This window comes from Trachypithecus francoisi, unplaced genomic scaffold (genome assembly GCF_009764315.1).
Source record: "Trachypithecus francoisi isolate TF-2019V2 unplaced genomic scaffold, Tfra_2.0 Contig00895, whole genome shotgun sequence".
NCBI lineage: Eukaryota > Metazoa > Chordata > Mammalia > Primates > Cercopithecidae > Trachypithecus > Trachypithecus francoisi.
In genome coordinates, this window is record NW_022680975.1 from 1 (window position 1) to 26332 (window position 26332).

General features: G+C 38.0%; 1 long non-coding RNA gene, 1 other non-coding gene and 1 pseudogene across 2 annotated transcripts; all 3 read right to left on the minus strand.

The window, feature by feature from the left end:
* Positions 1-1407: 1407 nt before the first annotated feature.
* LOC117089811 lies at positions 1408-18445 on the minus strand. Its single transcript, XR_004439766.1, has 3 exons — positions 18434-18445; positions 12475-12488; positions 1408-1502 (listed from the first exon to the last, which is right to left on the minus strand). It is a non-coding gene; the product is annotated as an uncharacterized LOC117089811 (long non-coding RNA).
* Positions 18414-18518, minus strand: LOC117089831. The gene has a single exon (XR_004439772.1). It is a non-coding gene; the product is annotated as a U6 spliceosomal RNA (small nuclear RNA).
* A 5386-nt stretch (positions 18519-23904) lies between these two features.
* On the minus strand, positions 23905-25085 carry LOC117089825 (annotated as a pseudogene).
* Between the last annotated feature and the right edge of the window lie 1247 nt (positions 25086-26332).

The window sequence follows — 26332 nt, forward strand, 5'->3', positions numbered from 1 at the left end:
ATTGCAGATTTAGAAATCACCTGAATGCATTATAGAAAAATATGAATGTCTGGAGTGGGGCTTGAGACTCATTTTTATTTATAGAATCTGAAGTGTAGCCTCATTTGACAAGTGCTAACTACTCTTAGAATAATATAAGCTCCCTAAAGGGACACACAGATCCATATGACCTTCAGTGAAACTCAATGACCTTCCACTTCCCCATTTATAATTCTAGTTTGAAGGAAATAAATAGGTCATAGTGGTAGGTAGCAGAGTTTTCAGACTAAGAAACAAGGAAGTCTATCTTCCTCATTAAGTGGCTATTTCACTGTTTAGACATTTATTTAGTGTACTCTTCTCTCTTGAAATCCTTGAGAAATATAGATAGTGACTTTCTCCCATTTTGGAGGAGATCTTCAAACCATAACAAACTTAAACAATTGGAAGAAAGACCTGGCAGAATTAGAGCAGATCCAGTTGAAGGAAGGTGAGAAGTAGATTGGTTAAATTACGTCTTTGTATTTTGTTAAAAAAAAAAAAAAAAAAAAAGATTTTCTTTCCTTTGTGACTGACTGTACTACTCATTAAAATGGTGAGATTTTGGAGGCCAAAATCATGTTGGGGACTGAGGATGTTGCTCTCTTTCTCTGTTCCAGTCCAAGTTCACAAATGATTAAGCCCAATGTGTCAAAGTAGGAAAGCATAAAGAAATTGCAGGCCAGCTTCTTCAAAGACATACATGTGGACAAGAAACATATGAAAACAGCTCAACATCACTGATCATTAGAAAAATGCAAATCAAAACCACAATGAGATATTATCTCCCACCAGTCAGAATAGCCATTATTAAAAAGTCAAACAAATAAACAAAACAGATGCTGGCAAAGTTGAGGAATAAAAGGAACACTTTTCCACTGTTGGTGGTAGAAGTGTAAATTAGTTCAGCCTTTGTGGAAGACAGTGACCATTCCTCAAAGATCTAGAGGCAGAAATGCCATTTGGCCCAGCAATCCCATTACTGGGTATATACCCAAAATAATATAAATCATTCTATTTTAAAGATACATGGATACATATGTTCATTGAAGCACTATTCACAATAACAAAGACATGGAATCAACCAAAATGTGCACCAATGATAGACTGGATAAAGAAAATGTGGCACATATACATTATGGAATACTATGTAGCCACAAAAAGGAATGAGATCATGTCCTTTGCAGAGACATGGATGGAGCTGGAAGTCATTATCCTCAGCAAACTAATGCAAGAACAGAAAACCAAATACTACATGTTCTCACTTATAAGTAGGAGCTGAATCATGAGAACACATGGACAAATTTTGGGGAAAAACATACACTGGGGCCTATCAGGGCACTGGGGGAGGGAAAGCATCAGGAAGAATAGCTAATGAATGCTGGGGATAAAACCTAGGTGATGGGATGATCTGTGCAGCAAACCTCCATGGCACATGTTTACCTATGTAACACACCCGCACATCCTACACATGAACACCTGAACTTAAGATAACAGTTGAAGGGAAAAAAAATTGAATATAATTAGGGCTTAGGTCAATGGAAAAAAAAAAAGGAAAAATGAAATTGCAGGCCAAAACCTGGACAGGAAATTTTCATATAGTGTCTTCCACATAATGATACCCATTTGGAATATCCTGTACCTTTGTAGCTACATGGAAATTTCAAGAACCTGGGATACAACCATCATTGTCTCTTTTAATTACACATTCAAGTAATATTTAACATACTGCCTTATAATTGTGTCTATGCTTTAATAAATAGTTTTTGAATGAATGAAAAAAATGTTCTTTATTAACTTCTTTTGTAATGTGTTTGAAATTTCAAAAAAATGACTTCATGCAATGGAAAAGACTGCAATCATAATTTTCTTCCTAATTGGGCTCATCTTCTCTGTAATTTGGAGAGAGATAAGTTTGTGTATATCGATTATGATAGTCATGCACATAAAAATTCTATTTTAGTGTCTGGCATCTAAACTATATTTTCAAATCTGGTTCTAAAAAGAAAAACAAGGATATATATATATATATAGCTTGTCCTCTTTAAAAAGTCTGGTCATAGCATTAATAAAAATGATATCTGAGAATATTCTGGCAGAGTTGAGATTCTTGATTAAAAGCAGACAAATTTTGTGCTTATGCATTGGTAATTATGCTGCTCATAGGAAAAAAGTGACTCACCATTATGTATAATTGGTAAAGAGATTGGGATATATTTGATAGACTTCTTTTTTGTTTGTTTCCTTTCTTTTTAAAGAAGAAAAAAGGTCATTTTCTTCCCCTAACTTAAAGTGGTAGAGAGCAGTGTAAGAGATGTGGCCAATCACATCCTTGGAATAACATTTTTTGAAAAAGAAAGGGAGGAGGCAAAAATATTTTGGCATATATTATCTTCATTCTATATGGATCATGAATAGAATTTAAAACAATATATATATATTTAAATCTAAAACAATAATTTAAATCTTTAGAATCCTGATCTTGCAAATATGTAATAAGTAAATCAGAGTTTCACAGTATATATTTTCTGGAAATGTACTTTTAAAATATATCAATATTCATTACTCAAGACAAAAGGTCTGTGATCAATTAAATTTGGGAAAAACTAGTTTGAAGAGTAATACAGGTTTCTTTATTGTAGCACTTCTCAGAACCTTTAAATGCTAATGTGGACCATGACTACATACATGTAGTGTGTATCTCTCTCTCTCTCTGTCTACACACACACACACAATCTATCTATTTTATAGGCAGACCAGTTTTCAAATGCATATTTAACTACAGAACAATTTTTTTCTCCTTAGAGTATCATAGGGAGGAACGTTCTGTAGAATATACTTGAGAACACTGAAATGAATGTTCTTCAATTCACCCATTAAGTCTTCAAGATTGCCATTGCTTATTGATTCACTGATGAGTAGACTAAATGATATTTGACTGGTTTGATAATGTTAAACAATCTCAAATAAATGAATTGTGTACTGGTTTCTAATTATATTCTGGCTAACCTTTCCCTTTTGTCTAACCTGTGGAAGAAATTCATGATTAAAATATGCTTTAATATTAACTAAGAAATCTTTGTCAGCTGCGGGGAAAAGAGCTCTATTTCTGCCGTGAAATTATATCAAGCTGTAACTCTGATTAATAAAAAACTTAGAGCCTTGATGAAATAAATCATTGTAATAACAATATTCATCATCATTATTATTTCCTCAGAAAGAGAACTGGCTTCTGGGTATTCTTAGCCTAATCCCATCTGCCACCACAAAATTTAGACTTTGAAGCAAATGTATTAGGTATTTCCTGGATCACATCCTTAGATAACAAAGAACTTCATTAAATATAGAAAGCTCTTCCTAGCCTCTGCCTCCCACTGATTTAATATATAAAAGATCGTGCTAGATACAGAAATTGTATTTACATTCCTGAATCCGCACAGTATCATATGATGTTGTGTGAGAGAGGCTGAAGGTCACTGTCTACCAAGCAGTCAGCAAGGCTGAGTGTTGGATTCAGTTGCTCTCTTTTCCTGATTTCAATTAAAAAAAAAAAAAAAAAAACAGCAGCAGCAGTAATAACAATGACACAAAAAATCTAAAGCCAGTTTTGAAGTAATGATAGCCTGCAACCCCTGCAAGAATGCAAAGATGTTCCAGGTGAACACTATGCTAACACCAGCTCTGGTGCTCTTTTGTATCCATGCAAGGCAGAAAAGAAGAAGCTACCTAGAAGAGCATAGGCTGAAAAATGAACTAGAAACCCGGGAAAATCTGCTATGGAAAATTACAAGATGGCCTAATAGTAGTAATATACAAATATGGTTTAGGTAAGATACTCAGGCCAGGCAAAAAGCTATTTTAATTTTCTACAACTCCAGCTTTACTTGCAGGCTGTGTGACTTAAAGCCAAGGAACCATGTAGATGTCTCTGAGAGATATCTTGCCTGACAATGGTGCATATTTCTCTGCAAATTCTTTAATGGTAACTTTGAATTTGCTCTTTATAACTATTCTAATAATCTATGCAATGGTTAAATCTAGTGTGGAAATTTTAATTATTAAAGTGAAGTGATGGTGGCTGGCAAGATGGCTGAATAGGAACAACTCTGGTCTGCAGCTCCCAGTGAGATCAACACTGAAGGTCAGTAATTACTGCATTTCCAACTGAGGTCCCAAGTCATCTCATTGGGACTGGTTAGACAGTGGGCTTAGCCCACGGAGGGTGAGCTGAAGCAGGGCGGGGCAGGGGAAGGAAGGGCAAGGGATTGGCAAGTCCCTCCCCTGGACAAGGGAAGCCCTGAGGGACTGTGCCCTGAGGAACAGTGCACTCCAGCCCAGATACAACGCTTTTTCCATGGTCTTCGCAACACACAGACCAAGAAATTCCCTCAGGTGTCTATATCAGTAGGGCCCTGGATTTCAAGCACAAAACTGGGCAGCCATTTGGGCGGACACTGAGCTAGCTGTGGGAGTTTTTTTTTTTTTTGTACCTCAGTGGTGCCTGGAATGCCAGTGAGACAGAACCATTTACTCCCTTGGAAAGGGGGCTGAAGCCAGGGAGCCAAGTGGTCTAGCTCAGCAGATCCCACTCCCATGGAGCCCAGCAAGCGAAGATCCACTGGCTGGAAATTCTCACTGCCAGCACAGCAGTCTGAACTCAACCTGGGACACTTGAGCTTGGTCAGGGGTGGGGTATCCGCCATTAGTGAGACTTGAGTAGGTTGTTTTCCTCTCACAGTGTAAACAAAACCACTGAGAAGTTTTAACTGAGTGGAACCCACCACAGCTCTGCAAAGCCATTGTAGCCAGAATGCCCCTCTAGATTTCTCCTCTCTGGGCAGGGTGTTACTGAAAGAAAAGCAGCAGCCCCACTCAGGGGCTTGTAAATCAAACTCCCATCTCCCTGGGACACAGCATCTGGAGGAAGGGCCAGCTGTGGGTGCAGCTTCAACAGACTTAAATGTTCCTGCCTGCTGGCTCTGAAGAGAGCAGCAGATCTCCCAGCACAGTGCTCGAGCTCTCTTAAGGAACAGACTGCCTCCTCAAGTGGGTCCCGGACTCCCATGCCTCCTGGCTGGGAGACATCCTCCAGAAGGGGATGATAGACACCTCATACAGGAGAGCTGTAGCTGGCATCTGGCGGGTGCTCCTCTGAGATGAAGCTTCCAGAGGAAGAACAGGCAGCAATCTTTGCTGTTCTGCAGCCTCTGCTGCTAATACCCAGGAAAATAGGGTCTGAAGTGGGCCTCCATCAATCCATTAAACTCCAGCAGACCTGCAGCAGAGGGGCCTGACTGATAGAAGGAAAACTAACAAACAGAAAGGAATTGCATCAACATCAACAAAAAGGATGTCCACACAGAAACCTCACCCGAAGGTCAGCAACATCAATGATCAAAAGCAGAAAAAAAAAAGGCACAAAAAGGCTGAAAATTCCAAAAATTAGAATACCTCTTTTCCTCCAAAGGATCACAACTCCTCCTCAGCAATGGAACAAAATGGGACAGAGAATGAATTTGACAAACTAACAGAAGCAGGCTTCCGAAGGTGGATAATAACAAACTCCTCTGAGCTAAAGGAGCATGTTCTAAACCAACGCAAGGAAGCTAAGAACCTTGAAGAAAGGTTAGAAAAATTGCTAACTGGAATAGCTAGTTTAGAGAAGAGCATACATGACCCAATGGAGCTGAAAACATAGCAGAAGAACTTCGTGAAGCATACACAAGTATCAATAGGTGAATTGATGAAATGGAAGAAAGGATATCAGAGATTGAAGATCAACTTAATGAAAGAAAGCATGAAGACAAGATTAGAGAAAAAAGAATTAGAAGGAACAAATGAACCCTCCAAGAATTATAGGACTACGTGAAAAGACCAAACCTATGTTTGATTGGTGTATCTTAAAGTGATGGGGAAAACGAATCAAGTTGGAAAACACTCTTCAGAATATAATCCAGGAGAACTTCCCCAATCTAGCAAGACAGGCCAACATTAAAATTCAGAAAATACAGAGAACACCACAAAGATACTGTTTGAGAAGAGCAACCCCATAACACATAATTGTCAGATTCACCAAGGTTGAAATGAAGGAAAATATGTTAAGAGCAGCCAGAGAGAGAGGTTGGGTTACCCACAAAGGGAAGCCCATCAGACTAACAGTGGATGTCTGGGCAGAAACCCTACAAGGCAGTAGAGAGTGGAGGCCAACGTTCAACATTCTTAAAGAAAAGAATTTTCAACCAATAATTTTGTATCCAGCCAAAGTAAGCTTCATAAGTGAAGGAGAAATCAAATCCTTTATGGGCAAGCAAATGCTGAGAGACATTGTCACCACCAGGCCTGACTTACAAGAGCTCCTGAAGGAAGCACTAAATATGGAAAGGCAAAACCAGTACCAGCCACTGCAAAAATTGTAAAGACCATCAACACTATGAAGAAACTGAATTAACAAATGGGCAAAATTAGCAGCTAGCATCATAATGACAGGATCAAATTCACACATATCAATATTAATATTAAATGTAAATGGGCTAAATGTCCCAATTAAAAGACACAGACTGGCAAATTCGATAAAGAGTCAAGACCAATCGGTGTGTTGTATGCAGGAGACCCTTCTCATGTGGAAAGGCACAAGTAGGCTCAAAATGAAGGAATGGAGGAAAATTCACCAAGAAAATGGAAAGCAAAAAAAATGCAGGGTTGCATTCCTAGTCTCTAATAAAACAGACTTTAAACCAACAAATATAAAAAAAGACAAAGAAGGGAATTACATAATGGTAAAGGGATCAATGAAACAAGAAGAGCTAACTATCATAAATATATATGCACCCAATACAGGAGCACCAAGATTCATAAAGCAAGTTCACAGAGACCTACAAAGAGACTTAGACTCCCACACAATAATAGTGGGAGAATTTAACATCCCACTGTCAATATTAGACAGATCAACGAGAGAAAATCAACAAGAATATTCAGGACTTGAACTCAGCTCTGGACCAAGGGGATCTAATAGACATCTACATAATTATCCACCCCAAATAAACAGAATATACATTCTTCTTAGCACCACATCACACTTATTCTAAAATGGAGCACATAATTGGAAGTAAAGCACTCCTCAGCAAATGCAAAAGAAGGGAAATCATAACAGTCTCTCAGACCACAGTGCAATCAAATAAGAACTCAGGATTAAGAAACTCACTCAAAACTGCTCAACTATGGAAACTGAACAACCTACTCCTGAATGACTACTGGCTACATAACGAAATGAAGGCAGAAATAAAAATGTTCTTTGAAACCAATGGGAAGAAAGACACACAAACCAGAATCTCTGGGACACAGCTAAAGCAGTGTTTAGAAGGAAATTTATACCACTAAATGTCCACAGGAGAAAGCAGGAAAGATCTAAAACTGACAACCTAACATCGCAATTAAAAGAAGTAGAGAAGCAAGAGCAAACAAATTCAAAAGCTAACAGAAGACAAGAAATAACTAAGATCAGAGCAGAACTGAAGGAGATAGAGACACGAAAAACCCTTTAAAAAAATCAACAAATCCAGGGGCTGATTTTTTGATAAGATTTGCAAAACAGATAGACCACTAGCCAGACTAATAAAGAAGAAAGGAGAGAATAATCAAATAGACACAATAAAAAAATGATAAACGGGATATCACCACTGATTCCACAGAAATACAAACTATCATCAGAAAATACTATAAACATCTCTACACAAATAAACTAGAAAACCTAGAAGAAATGGATAAATTCCTGGGCACATATATCCTCCCAAGACTTAACCAGGAAGAAGTTGAATCCCTGAATAGAACAATAACAAATTCTGAAATTGAGGTAGTAATTTATAGCCTACCAACCAAAAAAGGCCCAGGACCAGATGGATTCACAGCCGAATTCTATCAGAGGTACAAATGGAAACTGATATCATCCCTTCTGAAACTATTCCAAACAATAGAAAAAGAGGGACTCCTCACTAACTCATTTTATGAGGTCAGCATGATCCTGATACCAAAACCTGGCAGAGATACAACAAAAAAAGAAAATTTCAGGCCAATATCCCTGATGAACATCGATGCAAAAATCCTCAATAAAATACTGGCAAACTGAATCCAGCAGCACATCAAAAAGCTTATCCACCACAGTCAAGTCAGCTTTATCCCTGGGATGCAAGGCTGCTCCAACATACACAAATCAATAAATGTAATCTATCACATAAACAGAAACAATGACAAAAACCACATGATTATCTCAATAGATGCAGAAAAGGCCTTTGATAAAATTTGACACCTCTTCATGCTAAAATGTCCCAAAAAACTAGGTATTGATGGAACATATCTCAAAATAATAAGAGCTATTTATGATAAACCCACAGTCAATATTATACTGAATGAGCAAAAGCTGGAAGCATTCCCTTTGAAAACCAGTGCAAGACAAGGATGACCTCTTTCACGACTCCTATTTAACATAGTATTGGAAGTTCTGGCTAGGGCAATCAGGCAAGAGAAAGAAATAAAGCATATTCAAATAGGAAGAGAGGAAGTCAAATTGTCTCTGTTTGGAGATGGCATGATTGTATATTTAGAAAACCCCATCATCTCAGCCCAAAATTTCCTTAAGCTGATAAGCAAATTCAACAAAGTCTCAGGATACAAAATCAATGGGCTGCAAAATCACAAGCATTCCTATACACCGATAACAGACAAATAGCCAAATCATGAGTGAACTCCCATTCACAATTCCTACAAAGAGAATAAAATACCTAGGAATACAATTTACAAGGATGTGAAGGACCTCTTTAAGGAGAACTGCAAACCACTGCTCAAGGAAATAAGGGAGGACACAAACAAATGGAAAAACATTCCACGCTCATGGATAGGAAGAATCAATATTGTGAAAATAACCATACTGCCTATAGTAATTTATATTCAGTGCTATCCCCATCAAGCTACTATTGACTTTCTTCACAGAATTAGAAAAAAAACTATTTTAATTTTACATGGAACCAAAAAAGAGTCTACATTGCCAAGACAATCCTAAGTGAAAAGAACAAAGCTGGAGGCATCACGCTACCTGACTTCAAACTATACTACAAGGCTACAGTAGCCAAAACAGCATGATACTGGTGCCAAAACAGATATACAGACGAATGGAACAGAACAGAGGCCTCAGAAATAAAGCCACACATCAACAACCATCTGGTCTCTGACAACCTGACAAAACAAGCAGTGGGGAAAGGATCCCCTAATTAATAAACGGTGTTGGGAAAACTGGCTAGCCATATGCAGAAACCTGAAACTGGACCCCTTCCTTACAAAATTACTTATACAAAAATTAACTCAAGATGTATTAAAGATTTAAATGTAAGTCCTGAAACCATAAAAACCCTGGAAGAAACCTACCTGGATGGTAGGCAATACCATTCAGGACATAGGCATGGGTAAAGACTTCATGACTAAAACACCAAAAGCAATGGCAACAAAAGCCAAAATTGACAAATGGAATCTAATTAAACTAAAGAGCTTCTTCACAGTAAAAAGAAACTATCAGAAGAGTGAACAGGCAACCTACAGAATAGGAGAAAATTTTTGCAATCTATCCATCCGACAAAGGACTAATATTCAGAATCTATGAGAAACTTAAACAAATTTACAAGAAAATTCCAACAATCTCATTAAAAAGCGGGCAAAATATATGAACAGACACTCCTCAAAAGAGGACACTTATGCAGCCAACAAACATATGAAAGAAAGCTCATCATTGCTGGTCATTAGAGAATGGCAAATCAAAACCACAATGAGTTACCATCTCACACCAGTTAGAATGGCGACCAGTAAAAAGTCAGGAGACAGCAGATGCCGGAGAGGATGTGGCAAAGTAGGAACGCTTTTGCACTGTTGGTGGGAGTGTGAATTAGTTCAGCCATTGTGGAAGACAATGTGGTGATTCCTTCCTCAACCGGAAGTACCATTTAACCCAGCAATTCCATTACTGAATATCTACCCAAAGGATCATAAATTATTCTACCATAAAGACATGGACACGTATGCTTGTTGCAGCACTGTTCTCAATAACATAGACTTGGAATCAACCCAAATGCTTATCAATGATAGACTGGATAAAGAAAACATGACCCATATACACCATGGAATACTAAGCAGCCATAAAAATGGATGAGTTCATGTTCTTTCAGGGACATGGGTGAAGCTGGAAACCATCACTCTCAGCAAAGTAACTCAGGAACAGAAAACCAAGTACCACATGTTCTCACTCCTTAGTGGAAGTTGAACAATGAGAACACATGGACACAGGGAAGGGAACATCACACTCCCTGTAGGGTGTGTATGCCAGAACATAAAGTATACAAAAAAAAATAAAGTGAAACATTTTTCATGACTCATATAAAAACTATAAACCTTGATCAGATCCCATCAAATAATTTGAATAATTGGGCAGAGAATATATATTTTGTATCATGTAAAATTGGTAATATTCTGCTGGTTTTTGACCCCAGTAAGTCAGTTTTATATTGTTTGAGATAAAAAAAAAAGGAAACTGAATGTTATTGTGGAAAGTGTGGAAAGTACTACAAACAGAAATTTCATCTTTTGCTCATCTCTCCTTCTCTGAATCTTATTATATGCAACAATAAGAAGCCAATTTACATTATCAGTACTCAACCTAGAAGTCTCCTTATTGATCAAATCAGTATATAGTCTGGTTATCATTTAACAATGAAAGAAAAAGTACTTTCTTCAGACAACAAAAGAATAAACTTTAGTGGAAATTTTGGTAAATTTTACCACATTATATTAAAGCCATCTGTATATTAAGGCAACCATAATCAAAATTAAGAGACAAGTGCTAGATGGAGAGATTTTTGCAACTCATGTAATAGAGACTATAACACAAGAGATTATTAAACAAAATGCACAAGAAACTACAAATTAATAAGAAAAATTCAACAACCCACTAGAAAAATGTTCAAATATGAACAGGTAGCCATGAAAAAGTAAATATTAATGTCAAACCTCTATAGTTGTTATGACAAATTACCACACAATGTATGGCTTAAACAAAACACACTTATTATCTTACACTTCTTGAGGTCAGTGGTTTGGAACAGTTCTCAGCACCCTAACATCAAGTTGTCAGCAGGATGCATTGCTTTCTAGAGGCTCTAAGGGAGAATTCGTTTCTTGCTCTTTCAGATTGTTAGTGAATATTAATTCCTTGAGGTTGTGTTATTGCAGTTCCTGTTTTCTTGTAGGCTATAAACTGAGAGTCACTTATAGCTTCTAGGGGATGCCACATTTCCTGGCTTGTGGCATTTGTTGTCCATCTTCAAACCCAGTAATGGTGGATGGAGTTCTTCTTGCATTGAATTTCTCTGACTCTGCTGCCATCTTTTATGCTTTTAAGAGCTCTTATGATTACATAGGGAAAACCCAGCTGCAGGATAATCTTCCTGTCTCAATCTCTTTAACCTTAATCACATCTGAAAATCCCTTTACCAATGTATGATAACATATTCATAGGTTCTGGGAACTGGGGCATGGATATCTTTGTTGCATGGGATGGGGAGCACATTATTCTGCCTACCACATTCAAAACCACATGACATTTAGTTTAAACTAATTTGTAATCAGAAAATGTGTATGTAAACAATGACATGAAATTGAATTAGAACCACTGAACAGTTTTAACGTTGTATTTTATTTTATCCACTGAATTGGCAAAGATTAAAAATTTGACCATATCAAGTGTTGGCTAGGACATGGGGAAACAAATACTAATGGTGGGGGTATACATTGCTGTAGATAAAAAACAAATGGCAGATAACCATGCCCACATGTATAAATAAAATCTATATATTATATGTGGATATATTCTAGATATGTTTATATTTTTATAAATTTGCATTTTAAACATTTTTAAAGTGCAAAAATATATTCATCAAAATTATCACACTGATTGTCTTAAGAGGAGGGAGGGTAAAAAGAATATGACTTGAGATTTTAATCAAAAGGAGCATTATTTTGTTTAAAATTTACATTTCTTTTTCTTCTTTTTAAAGCCTCAAAGAATAATATGTAAAAAGATAAAATACTAACAGGTCTTTGTTGTAAAAACTGAGATATAGGGTTGCTTTTAATCTATCTATCTAATCTATCTACCTGGATTTTTAAAATTTCTGAAATAATTGTATCTTTAACCAAGTAAAAGGAGATCTCTTTAGACTACATACACATACTCATCAAAGTATCTTCTAATAACTGTACCAACCAGGAGTGGGCAATTTTGGGACATAAATTCTGCATGATGCCAGGTGATATAAACAATGTATATTGGAAAACTGCCACTTTTAACACATTGTTTATGGCTGCTTTCCTGATACAGTGGCAGAGTTGGGTCATTGCAACAGAGACCATATGGTCCTAAACACTGAAAATATTTACTATCTGCACCATTTAACCCTTTATGCTAGGAAGGGATACCTCATTAGAGCTGGCTAGAGGTTGTGTGAGACTAGAGTCCATTGCCTAAACATGGTTATATGGGTTACAGAATTAGTTAGCATCAAGCAAACCAGGCAGATCCTTAAAAACAAAGGTGATCCTGGTGTCTGGTTAAGAATAAGTGCTAAGGGAATTCAATGCAATAATAGATCACTATGCCTCCATCTCACTGTACCTGAATCCACTACTCTCTGCTAAATGCCCAATCCTTTTAGGTGAGATGGTTGATAGTGTAGGTTTTTATTTGTCTTTTGCAATTTTCTCCTATGGCCCTTTCTAAGCCTGTCTTAAAAACTTGCTTCTGTTTTCTCACCTTAATCCGAGAATCATGCTAACTGTCTGAATCCCAACAGTAGATTTGACTGTAAACTACTTTTTTACACTCTGAACTTGATTAAAAATTACATTCCCACCACCCTGGAACTGAAAGTAAGCCTCAATTAAAAGGAAAATTGTGCATATAGATATTGATATGAACCATTCTAACTCATTATGTCAGAATACTGTATCTCAGTTCCTTGCTTAAATATGAATATAGTACTTTTATGATGTGATGGCTAATTTTGTGTGTCTGCTTGACTAGGCATGGTACTCAGATGTTTGTTCAAACACCATTCTGGATGTTTCTGTGAGAGTCCTTCTTGATGAGATTGATATTTAAATTGGGACACTTTGAGTAAAGAAATCGCCCTCCATAATGTGGATGGGCCTCATCCAGTAAATTGAAGGCCTAAATAGAACAAAAGAATGATTTCCTGCAAGCACGGGTGACTTCTGCAGCAGATGGCATTCAGACCTGTGAACCACAGCATTGGCTTTTCTTTGAATACTATGGTTTAAAGGTTTGTGTCCTCTCAAAAGTTATAGGCTAAAATTCTAAGCTTAAAATGATGGTATTAGTTAGTGGGGGCTCTGGGAGGTGATTAGGTCATAAGGTGGGAGCCTTTATGAATGGGATCGGGGCTTTTATAAAAGAAGCCCAGAGAGCTATGTGAGGACCACATATGATAATACAACTAGAAAGTACTTTCTATAAACCAGGAAGTGGGCCCTCTCCAGACAGTAAATCTGCCTTAATTTTGGACATACCAGTATCCAGAACTGTGAGAAAAAAATTTCTGTTGTTTATAAACTACTCCCTCTATGGTATTTTGTGATAGTAGCCTGAACAGACTGACACTGCATTCTGCATCTCCAGCCTGGCGGCCTGTGGTTGAACTTTCCAGCCTTTATAAACTGCATATATTAGTCCATTTTCACACGGTCGATAAAGACATATCCAAGACTGGGTAATTTCTAAAGAAACAGAGATTTAATGGATTCACAGTTCCACGTGGCTGGGGCGGCCTCACAATCATGGCAGAAGGTGAAAGGCACACCTTTCATGGCAGCAGGAAGAAAGAATGACAGACAAGCAAAAGGAGAAACGCCTGATAAAACCATCAGATCTCGTGAGACTTACTCACTACCACGAGAACAGTATGGGGGAAATTGCCTTCATGATATAATTATCTCTCACCAGGTCCCTCCCACAACATGTGGGAATTATGGGAGTTACAATTCAAGATGAGATTTGCGTGGGGACACAAAGAAGTCATATCACTGCATAAGCTAATTACTTAAAATCAATTTCTCTCTCTCTTTTTATCTCCCTTCCACACACACACACACATACACACACACACACACATATACACACACACACATGCACACATCTATTCTATTGGTTTTGTTTCTCTAGAGAACTCTGACTAGTACACATGACTCATAAAGTATGTGACTAATTAAAGATATCTACTTTTAAAAATTCAGAGCAGATATAGGCACTCAAAAAACCTTTAGGATATAACATTTAACAACAAACGTACGACATGCCCTATTTGGGAAGCTTTCAAACATTATAGTAGTCAAAGTTCGAGATGATCACAGCTCCCAAATGGTATTCACACTCTTATGTAGCCTCTTCCTACATGAAACCACGATTAGTCTGTGTGACCAAGAGAATATAGCAGAAATATGTAGATCCACAGATTCCTTCAATCAAATAATAAGGCCTATAAAAAGTTTATGGAAGTTGTCCTTCAGTTCTTTTAATAGAAGCCCATAGTGGAGAAAGAGTTACCTCAAAGCAATTTGTAACTGTGGCTTTTGTTTAACGGAGTGAACCTCAGTAAGGTTCAAGGAGACAAAAAATATTTTTACAGAAGATTATATCTAAAAAATCACAGACAGCTTCACTGAAAGGGACAGAGAGCAGAAAATTAAAGCCTGCAGCTTCCAAATTTCTGCAAGTAGGAAGCAGCTGCAAACATGTACTTCCTTTTGTGAAAAAGAAAGGGTAACTCAGGGCAGAAGCAAGATCCCAGAGGGTGAAGCCCAGAACCACAGTAAATCATTTGCAGGCAGCAGTTTAAGTCCTAATCAAGGAACTTTCAACATGTGCCTGGATGGATTTAAGCCTTGCTGTGGGCCAGTAGGTGTAACTCTTGTTTTCTCTAGTTCGAATGGGAGTTACTACTTCAGCTGTTCTAAGCTTGTCCCACCACTCTATGTCAGTCGTGTGTGTGTTGGAGGGCAAGTGTCATCATCTTGTTAGCTCACAAGACCCCAGATTGAAAAATATCTGGACACAAGGTGCTTTCCTTAAGGAATTACACAGAAGTAGACTCCTTTGCACCTGGAATTGATGTAGATGATAAGATTCTGGATGTCACACCGAAATTGAGTGAGATGAGACTTTGGGGTCCCTGGGAGGGGATGAGAGTATTTTACATGTAAGACAGACATAAATCATTGGGGAAAAGAAGTCAGACTGTGACAGCCATCCTTCAAGATGGTCCCCCAAATCCCCATGTTCTAGAATTGAGACTTCTTTTGTAGTTTTTTCCACAGTGTAATAGGGATGGGGTCTGTGACAAATAGAATATATGAGAAGTGATGACATTTCACTTTTGAGATAGATTACAAATGATACTCTGACTTTCATCTTGGCATTCTCAATCCCCTCACCACTCCCCAAGTTCATTTTGTCTCTCCTTTCTCTCTCCTTTCTTCACATCACTTACTCTGGCAAAAGTCAGCCTCTTATGTCATGAGCAGCATCACTGAGAAGCCCATGTGTTAAGAAACTGAGGCCTCTGATCCGTGGTCAGTGAGAAATTGAGGGCTCCTACTGATAGCCACTGAATGTACTTGGAAATGGGCCCTGCAGTCTCAGACAAGCTTTCTGCAGACTTCATCCTAAACCTTGACTGCAGCCTTCTGAAAACACTCTGAGCCAAAACCATCTGGTGAAAGCACTCCCTGATTCCTGACTCTCATACACCATGTGATAAAATAAGTTTCTTGTTTTAAGGTGCCATATTTTGTGGTAATTTGTTATATAGCAATTAACAGCTACTATGCTCATTCAAGTGTTTATTAATATCTTACCAGATATCCTACCTTTTTCCAGGTGCTATCAGACGTAAAGCATAATATCTGACCTATTTACCAGTCAGGTCTCAATGCTGAAATCAGAAGCCACTGTAGAAATTTTTGACTGGAAATATTTTGATAGAGGTTTATAGATGCTTTGAAATATACTGGAAAACTTGAAGTGCGTGGTCACAGCAGATCCCTTAGGGGCCACTGTTTGAGACCATGATTGGTAGCAGGAGCTCAAAAGCACACCTCTGTGAATGAATGAAGAAGATGGCATAAAAAAGTGACCCCACAGCCACTGCTGCAATTTTATTTTTTGTCATTTTAATTAAGTACAAATTTTGGAAGTGAATAAATATAAATACTATAGCACATATATTTCCCAAAATATAATATATTACACGTGTGTGTGTGTGTGTGTGTGTGAATTTGGGAAATAAAAGAGTATTATATTTTACTCAAACAACATCAAACATGCGGTCACGTAAGTTTGATGAAGGAGGTAATATTTTAGCCTAAGAATGAGAATTCTATAAGACAATGTGTTACTTTATATTATCAGTTATGTGACTCTTCCACACTGATATTTTGGGTGCAGCTGCACCCTCTTTGCCCTATACTCTTGGGAGAATAGAAAGTTCTTCACACTTTTCCATTCACTGTAACTTCTCCTGTAGGACAGCCCACAAATCCATTTCCCGAAATATATTAAGGAAACAAACAAAAAAACAAATATAGAGAAAAAATAAAGGTAAGTGTCTGGGAGGGTGAGAAATCAAATTCAGTGGGGTTTAAACTATATCACATACAAGTACCCCAAAGTTGTGGTTTTGGAGAAATTCACCTTGGATAGAGACATGGTCAAGTGACATATTCCCTTTACTTAAAAAAAAAAAAAAAATACATAGCTGCATCCTTGGAAGAGAGGCAAGGAGGGCAGTAGGGTGACTGTCTTTGATTTCTGTTGGGGTTCAGAGGAAGTGTAACTTTCCTAAAAGATACCTTGACATTTGTCACATTTAGCTATTCATTCCTTTTTATTTAGGAAAAACGCCTGAGCCTGCTGTGGCTCAGGCTCTTAGTACCTTTTCTTGGGCTTCTTGGATCTCATAAATGATAACTCTACTTTTAGTGTTGCTTTCTCCAAAGGAACCTGAATACCAGCATTCCCTTCATTATCCTAAAGCATGACTCTCTGCCTAAGAAAACCGCTATAGTTTACATTTACATTTACTTTATACCTCTCTTAATCTTTTGAGAAACGCCTCTCTTTCTATTCTGCATGGTAAAGTTCTAATTTATTACAACTATGAAACAGATATTTCCTTCTTTTCTGATTTCTTAGATATTGAATTACTTTATTATTGCTAAGCACAATCTGCTTTGCTAAATTATTCTATATAAGCTTGCCTTTTCCATTAGACTTTGGAATTCCTGAGATAAGAAATTATGTTTCATTCTGAAGGTGTGCTTAAATCAACTGAAAGATGGTTTGTCCAAACACAATATAGAGGAATAGAGTTATTCTCTACACAGCCACCTTTAGTTGCAAGAGCAGCTAGAAATAGGAGTTATACTACTGCGATACCTTACGTTGTTTTAACCTGATTGTCTTTCTCTTAGCTGAGAGAGCCAGACAGACTCCATTTTAGTTCCTTCACTTACAGCCCCTTTACCTTCCTCCCTTAAGGGCATAACTAGTGCAAGTTGACTCCAAGCACGTCCAGGAATGCACTTACTGATAATATATTGAGGCAAGTTGAACCAGCAGCTCCTGGGGATGTGCTCGGTGGATGGCACCTAAAACCCCTGCATTTATCTCTTTGTGATAGCTGAAGCTCCTGCACCTGGAACTGTTTATTTTTTCTGTAATTGCTTCTGTAACCAAACAATTTTTTAACTTTTGGCCTGTTCTGCTTCTGTAAAAATTGCTTCAGCTAAACTCCCCCTCCCCTATTTAGACCACAATATAAAAATAAATCTAGCCCCTTCTTCTGGGCCGAAAGAATTCTGAGCACCAGCCGTCTCTCAGTCACCAGCTAATAAAGGACTCCTGAATTCATCTCAGAGTGGGGCGTTTCTCTATAACTCACTCGGTGACAACAACACCATGACATGACCTCTCTTCCTTTATGGTTATTTGGTTGTCACCTAGATGTGCTGATTTGTTCTATGTCTGTTTCCTCCAGACTCCAGGAGTTTGAGTCTTGAAATTCCTATGACTTCATGCCAGTGCTCTTCTGTTTAGTGACATGTTTTTCTTGATTGAATTATGTTTTTATTACTTGAGGATTGTTTAAACCTATAATATCACTGACTCCTCAGCTGATTTTATCTTAGCCTAGAGAGAAATTTCTCTGGTAAGTTGCCGGGGGGAATCAGTAGTCTCAGAACAACTAATACTTAATACAATTTTAAGTTATTAATACCGCAATACTATTTTTTACATAGGAAATGTCACAAATTTACATGTCATCTTTGGACAGGGGCCATGCTAATCTTATATGTGCCTTTCCAATTTCGGCATGTGTGCAAGCGAAGTGAGCATCTTCATACTGCTTTAAGGATTAGTGTCTCTACACTATGGTGCATGTTATGGCAAGTTTAATTCTGTTTTATCCATTCAGGAAATCATCTTTTGGATTTCCAGACAACCTCGGTGGTTAACCAGGGTTCCCACTTTTGAGAAGCTTTAAAAAACAACTTTTCTCCCCCTAGGTCCTTGAGACTCCAAATGTACAGCTCAGATTTTGATACATCTCCTATTTCTAGGGAATACGTAAGTCATTCCCTAGCCTCTGGCTGGTTTCACAACACAGAAATGTCACTCTCAATGACCTGGGAGCTACCCCATTGAAAGACAATCATCTAGAAAGATAGCACCTCTATCTTCCAGTCTTTAGGAGAGGCTAGAAATGTAACTTTCCTAAGCCTCAATTAGTAAACACTTCTGGCCTAATCACATTGACCAACCTCTCTCCTAACATCATGCAGTAGATTTTACTAGCTCATGCAAAACTCTCCTGCCTTTTGTTTCAACAGAATTGAATTCAGTCTTTCTCCTCTGTTGCAATAGTTTCGACCTCTTTTGAAATAGTCTTAAGTAACATTTCTTCACCTCTTTAACAATATCTCTTGCAATTTTTCTTTGACATTCAATTAATGATTAATTAGTTCTGGAGATTTTTTAAAAATCTACTTTCATTAAATATAAAAATGGAAAAAAAATATTGTTTTAAGATCCTTGAAATTGCATTTAATAAATGAATAGCTGGCCCCACACCTGACATATTTCACCCCTACTTTATTCTCTACTGTAATGAATCAAAAAAAAAATTTTTAAAGCAAATCAGTGGTCTTTGTAAAAACACCTCAGAGAGGTTCTGATTACTACTAAGGTAGTACTTAAATACAAATGTCTGAGAAAGAAGACAATAAATATTTTTAAGGTATTTCTGCTGTTTTTTGTTCTCTTCAATCTACTCAGAATGGTTCAACTGAAAGCATCCTAACTGAGGAATAAATAGGTCTAATTTATTGCTTAATTTGCCATTCAAGGCTGGGCAATGATTCCCAAACCTGGCTTCCCATCAGTATCATATGGGAAAACTGCTGCAACATATTCCTGGGGCCCTTTCAGACCTAATGAAGTGTCCCCTCCACCTCCAACCTCCCCTGGGGAATGTTGAGTTTGTCTTGCAGCCTAACACTTGGGATGGCTAAAAGGACAAAGTTAGAAAGGAAGATACTGTGTTTCCTCAGGTCCTAGCTCACAAACTGGGATCCAGTAAAAAACCATAAACTGTTGAATTGGCATTAAATAATCAGTCAGTAGGGTGATGGGGAAACAATTCTAGTACCAGCCAACCCACCAAGTACAGCAGGCCCTGCTGCCCCAGTCCATGGATGTCACACCTTTCCCCACCCCACAGAGCCTCGGCAAGCAAACAGTGGTGGAGCATGAAGGCTACAACTCAAAAAGTAAATCTTTCCACACCATTTCTCTCCATCTCTACTTCTCAATTTTCCGCACTCTGATTCCACCTTTTCTCTTACTCAGTCCTTTGCCCTTCCCATTCTTATTCCTTTCTCTTTCCTCTTTCCCCTTCTCACTTCCTCTCTTTTCCTTCTTTTTTGATTCAATTACATCACTCTTTTCTTCTCTACTTTCTCTCCCTTAAAAACTCTTCCTTACAAAGATAAACATATTCATACTGTAGATATATGCCAGAAAATATTCAGCCTTAGTAAACTGAATGCCCTGCACAGAAACAACAGAGCAAAACAGAACTTGAACAGTAACACTGGTGTGGCAGAATGTAAGCCATGCAGAATGCTTCCAAATCCATTCTCTCCTGAGTCTCATCTTGTGAGGTTCGAATGGTATACTGTTTGTACTTAAAAATCTAAGGCACAGAGAAAGTTAAATAACATGAAGTTACTAACTAAGAAGAGAATCCAGACCTAGTTCACAATCTGGTCTTCTTTTCACCATACCAATAACATCTGACTGGAGGCAAGATGACAGAGCAATGAGTAAGCACCAATATTATTTCAGGGCCTTCTAACCCTTGTACATTATGAACTACTCTTCCCAAGAAAAAAGTATGCATTTTTTTTAAAGTGTAAATTACAATATGTATTTTTAAAGGTTTCCTAAGTTCTTTTCTACTTCATACAAATGAAGATTGACTGCATATTAAAGGCATCCCACTTTGGTAATACTGTAGCCCAGAGATAGTTCTGGGGTCAGCATTAATACATAGACTCAAAGAATAAACATTGTGATTGATATAAACTGCATAGTTATACTATGTTTTATGAAAGACCATTTATATGAACATGTAATACATTCTCCAAGTGGCCCAACTGTAACTTAACCTCTCATTAGCTCTGAGAACTGCATTTCTTTAGAATTAAAAAGAAGAGTTACCTTGTCTAAAGATAAAATTCAAAAAATTCATTTAAAAATTATTATAGATATTTTGTGATACCTTTGATTTTAGGTGGAAATGGTCCCTAACACAGAGATTTCACTGTAATTCAATGTATGGCAAAATGATCAATTAGGCTAAATAAACCAAATGAAGAACCTACCAAATGATCCACAGTGTAGAGTGTATGACAGGGAAAATAAGCTACAACACAAGTGAGACCAAGGCATACAGTCCAGTTGGATTAAACTGTGACCATGCTCTACACAATCCCAATCCATTAGAGCCCATGGGGCTGAGGTTCTCTATTCACTGAGAAAATTAAATCTTAAGGAACTTACTAATATAAATTTATATCTTGTCAATAATCCCAAATGCTTCCTCCAATGTAATATTTCAAGATCACATTTATAATCCACCACCTGTGCCAAGAATTGGGCAGCCTGTCTTCAACTTTCTAGTTAGTAAAGTAATTTCCAGTGATTCCCAAAGTAGCTAACCTCAAAGTCATCTGAGGTGCTTGTTAAAAAAAAAAGAAAGAAAAAATCATGTGACTTATATTCTGTACCCCGATTCTAACAAACCAGCTAGAAGATGATGTATTTGAGATAATCAGGGAAATTTGCTTAAGGACTGGATGTGAGATGAAGCTGAAGGCCTGCTGCTGCTTTTGCTGGGTGTGACATCACGGTACCCACCCAACATGTTCACAGCAGTGAAATAATACGATGCCTGGGATTTGCTTTCAGATATTTCAGCAAAGAAAAAAGGGACCGATGAAGCAAACATGGTAAGATCATGATAAGTGTCAGATCTGGATATTGAGTACCAATGCACTATTCTAGTTTTCTATATATTTTTTTTTCTGCGATGGAGTTTTGCTTTTGTTGCCAAGGCTGGAGTGCAATGGCGCGATATCGGCTCACTGTAACCTCCACCTTCTGGGTTTAAGCAATTCTCTGGCCTCTTTAGTAGAGATGGGGTTTCTCCACATTGGTCAGTCTGGTCTCGAACTCCCGACCTCAGGGGATCCACCCGCCTCAGCCTCCCAAAGTGCTGGGATTACAGGCATGAGCCACCGCACTCGTCCCAGTTTTGTATAATTTTTATATCTCTTCATTAAAAATTGTTTGCAGACTCCATCCTAGACACAGTATACCAGAGTCGCCAAAGGGCTAAGCTCAGGAATCTATTCTTAACATTCCAAGAGTCTCATACAGTCAGGCAGGCAATAATCATACTTCGGGACCATTAGAAATGATCTAATACATACCCTTCCAAATTAAAAATTTCAGTATTCTCTTTTTCTGCTCAGTAAACTCAATTTCAACACAGTTCACAGTTTCTTATATCCACCATGGCATTCTGCCAAGGAACTACAACTCGTGTTCTCTAAGCCCATCTGTTCTAAGAATGCTGGGCCGGTTATCAACTTCTAATATATGTTGTTTAAACTTTCTTCTCTCAAAGTGTCCCTGACTGAAATGCAGAAGACAGAACAACTGTACTAACCATGCCTCTGCATAATCCCATGTCCCCACAGAGGCCATTGTGTCTTCACAAAGCTAACTGCCATGATTTTCACAGGTGAGATTTTTTCTTCATGATTTTCCATTTTCTACTTCAGCATTAAAATATCAGGGAAAAAAAGAAGATAACCATTTAGCAGCTGGTAAAATAAGATACGTGCCCCAGCACAGTATATGCTAAGTGTTCAGAATCTATAGTTATAATAGATAATTATAAATTAAATAGCTGTTAAAATAGCTTTGTTAGATAAGTAATATTTTTCTCATCTTCAAGAGTTAAAACATTACCTGTTTTAAGTGATATTCAAAAAAGGAAGATACTCACTCACATCATCCCAATTAAAACCAGATTTTCTATGTCTGGATGTAACAATCTTAATCTAAATTGTTCACCAAAGTTGTTTAGCTTACGTGAAGTAAAGCTGTAGACATTTGCTTCTTTGAAAATGTCTTGCAAAGCCATCATGAGCTGGAAGAGAAGTTTAAATGCACCACACTTTTCTATACCATTGTAACTAAAATGACTACTCACAGGACGTGTCTAGCGTCTGCATTTGGGTCCATCACATTTTCTACCATCATATGAGTGTACTCTTAAGGTTCTCACTTTATCATCAGCATAACATATTTTCTTCCAGAATGCCCAGTAAAGCTGACATTTTTAATTTAAAGTGATAAAAAAAATTTTCCATATATCTACTGAACAATCTTAGATTTGAGTTTTGACAAGACAGTTTAATGCATACAAAATGAAAACAGTGAATTTCTCTCTCTTTCTCGCTCTCTCTCTCTCTCTCACTCACTCACACACACACAAATGCACAGATTAAAACACCAAAGTTTTCACTCTATTTCCTCTTTCTTATACAGCTCAATTTTTAACATGCAGCTTACTTATAATCTAAAAACAATTTTAAACATGATTGTCATAAAAATATTTTAAAACAGAGATGAAATGTATAAAAGCATGCATAGATTGTCAATGATTACATTCGTTACATCACATTTCTTTAGAAATATAACAGTTTCTGCTCCTGTAAACAAACTGTTTTTCTCATAGATTTAAATTGAAGTAGAGCTGACATAAAATTATTGCCCTACTCACAGTCTGAGTGTTTGCACTGTGTTTGAGGTACATTTTCTCCATCTTCACAGCCCCACCACTCTTACTTGAGAGTATGAGTCAACAGAAGTTTGCAGGCTAAAACCATTCAATAATATTTTCATCAATACTGGAATGATAGTAACATTACAAAACATCAGAGACCAAAAATGCTTCTTTGTTGGAGACCAAGATTTTAACTTATTCTTCATTACCTGAAAATACTGCTCATTCAGCCTATTTAGGAAAAAGAAAAATTCTGGAGATGAATATTTCCTTCCTTAATGCTTCACCCAAGACGATTCCTTCACACTTATAATCTGATGCTTTGCTGTTTTCATCCCTTTGATGTAGCAGGCACCAAGAATCACCTTTCCTTTGGTGATCTGGCATAACGATCTCTTATGCTTTTTGCTAGTAGTTTGATAAACATTTTGTAAATGTTTCCAGGGCTTGTATGCTCTGTTATTTGTAGTTCCAGTTCTAAAGGTTTTATTAAGGAATGAACGTTGTCATCTTAAAAGAACAATTTCTCAGTGCTTCATAAATAGCTCTAAATGCTGGTGCCTTTCATGATGGTAAACACCCCCGTTCCCATGAAGAATAAAGATTCTTGCTTCTGCTTCCTGGCAACTGCTTCCATATAGAGTATGATCGGAATGACACTTCCATTGACACAGGAAAACAAAAAGGCTTTCTGGAGGATGAAAAAACATAAGATTTCACAGATCGTGATCGCCCGTGTCATGTTTCCTTTGTATTTTTTAAGCCATGTCATAAGTGTATCTCCCCATTGTAGTCTCACGGTTGTCATATCATTCTTGAAACACTTTCTTCTCATTGAAGTCATGTTTGTCAACGTAACTCCAGAGTTTACTCCAGCTTTTCCACAGTATAGATGCGTAGCAAAGAGACTATACCGTCCTATTCTAGGCTCCTCATGTTCTGGTGCCATCGCAGCAACTTGTGTGGAATTAAATTCCTTTAACAAAGACCAAATATCATCAACGTGTGGGTTAAAAAAAAATGTAAAAAGGCTATCAGTGTCGGCATACAATGGGGAGTCAACCTCTTTCAGGGTTAAAGGCAAGAACAATCTCTGCGAAGCACGTGGTTTAGTTTTTCCACTCACTGCATTCTCACTTGGAAAGGTTATGGGGTATATTATATAATTAAATGTTCGTAGAAAGGACCCCCGTCACATCTTCCTTTAAAGCTATGACGTAGCTGATCTTCAGCAAAAATCTGGAATGGAAGAGGTTTGATGCTGAAAATGACAGCTGACTTCAACATGGTCACAGTTTCTTCCAGTCTTTCACCACAGGCAACTACAGCTAGATGCATTTTGTCAAGGCTGTATTTTCAGTCTACACCTGTCCCACCCGCCGGGATGGGCCACGGGGTCCGCGCTGCCGGCGCGGCTCACAGCACTGCCTCCTCCACCCGCGAGCAGGAAGCCACCGCAGCCTGTGGCTTCCCGCCACCGCCTCCTGCTCCTTCCTCCAGGGACAAGGCGAGCTGGGTGAAGGCTTGTGGGTAGCGCCACATCGCCCCAGCCGCACTCCTCAGTCTCTGTCTGGCCGCGCCCCCCGGGCGAACTGGAGCGGAGGGAGCCTACTTCTGGAAATTTACCCATTTTTTTCTCCATGGACTCAGCAGCAGTGTTTAAAAGAAAAAAATTTCATCAATCAGTCGTTTATATATATTTGAATATAAAGATAAAACACTGCGAACTGGGTAGAAAGTAATTCAATTTTACAGAACACAGCCGTTTTTCAGGCTCTTACTTTTATTAAACATAAAAGAGCCATATATATTTCTGTGGAGTTCTCCTTTTATTTAAGAATTCATTATCAGCAAAATAGTTTAACAAGACTGTTTTGTAAGACGCAGTGGTTGCATTCAAAAATTAGAATAGGAACAATGACTTGTAAAAATTTAACATTTTATTTTATTTTTGAGATGGAATCTCACTCTGTCATCCAGGCTGGAGTGCAGTGGCACAATCTCGGCTCACTGCAACCTCTGCCTCCAGGGTTCAAGTCATTCTCCTTCCTCAGTCTCCTGAGTAGCTGGGATTACAGATTTGTGCCACCATGCCTGGCTAATTTTTATATTTTTAGTAGAGAAAGGGTTTCACCAGGTTGGCCAGGCTGGTCTCGAACTGCCAACCTCAGGTGATCCACCTGCCTCGGCCTCCCAATGTGCTGGGAGTACAGGCGTGAGCCATCACACCCGGCCAAAATTCAACATTTTAAATTACCACTTATTATTTTCACTCTGTGATTTGACACATCTTTTGTGGTGGCCACAAAATTATAAAATGGATACAGAATAATATCTTCAAAAAAGTAAGACAGTTCTTTCTTTTATTTTCCTTTTTTTTGTTTTTTTTGAGACAGACTCCCTGTCTGTCGCCCAGGCTGGAGTGCAGCAGGGCGATCTCGGCTCACTGCAACCTCTGCCTCCCGAGGTTTAAGAAATTCTCTGCCTCAGTCTCCCGAATAGCTGGGATTACAGGCGCGTGCCACCATGCCCAGCTAAGTTTTTTCCTATTTTTAGTAGGGACAAGGTTTCGACATCTTGGCCAGTCTGGTCTTGAACTCCTGACCTCGTGATACATAGCCCTTGGCTTCCCAAAATCCCAAAATCATGCCTGGGATTACAGGCATGAGCCACTGCGCCCAGCTGGAAGTTCTTTCTTCTTGAAAGGATTATAAAAATAATTCGCACTGGCATGACACTTTAACTAATATAGATTGACTTTTTTGGATTCAAATAACCCATTTGTACAT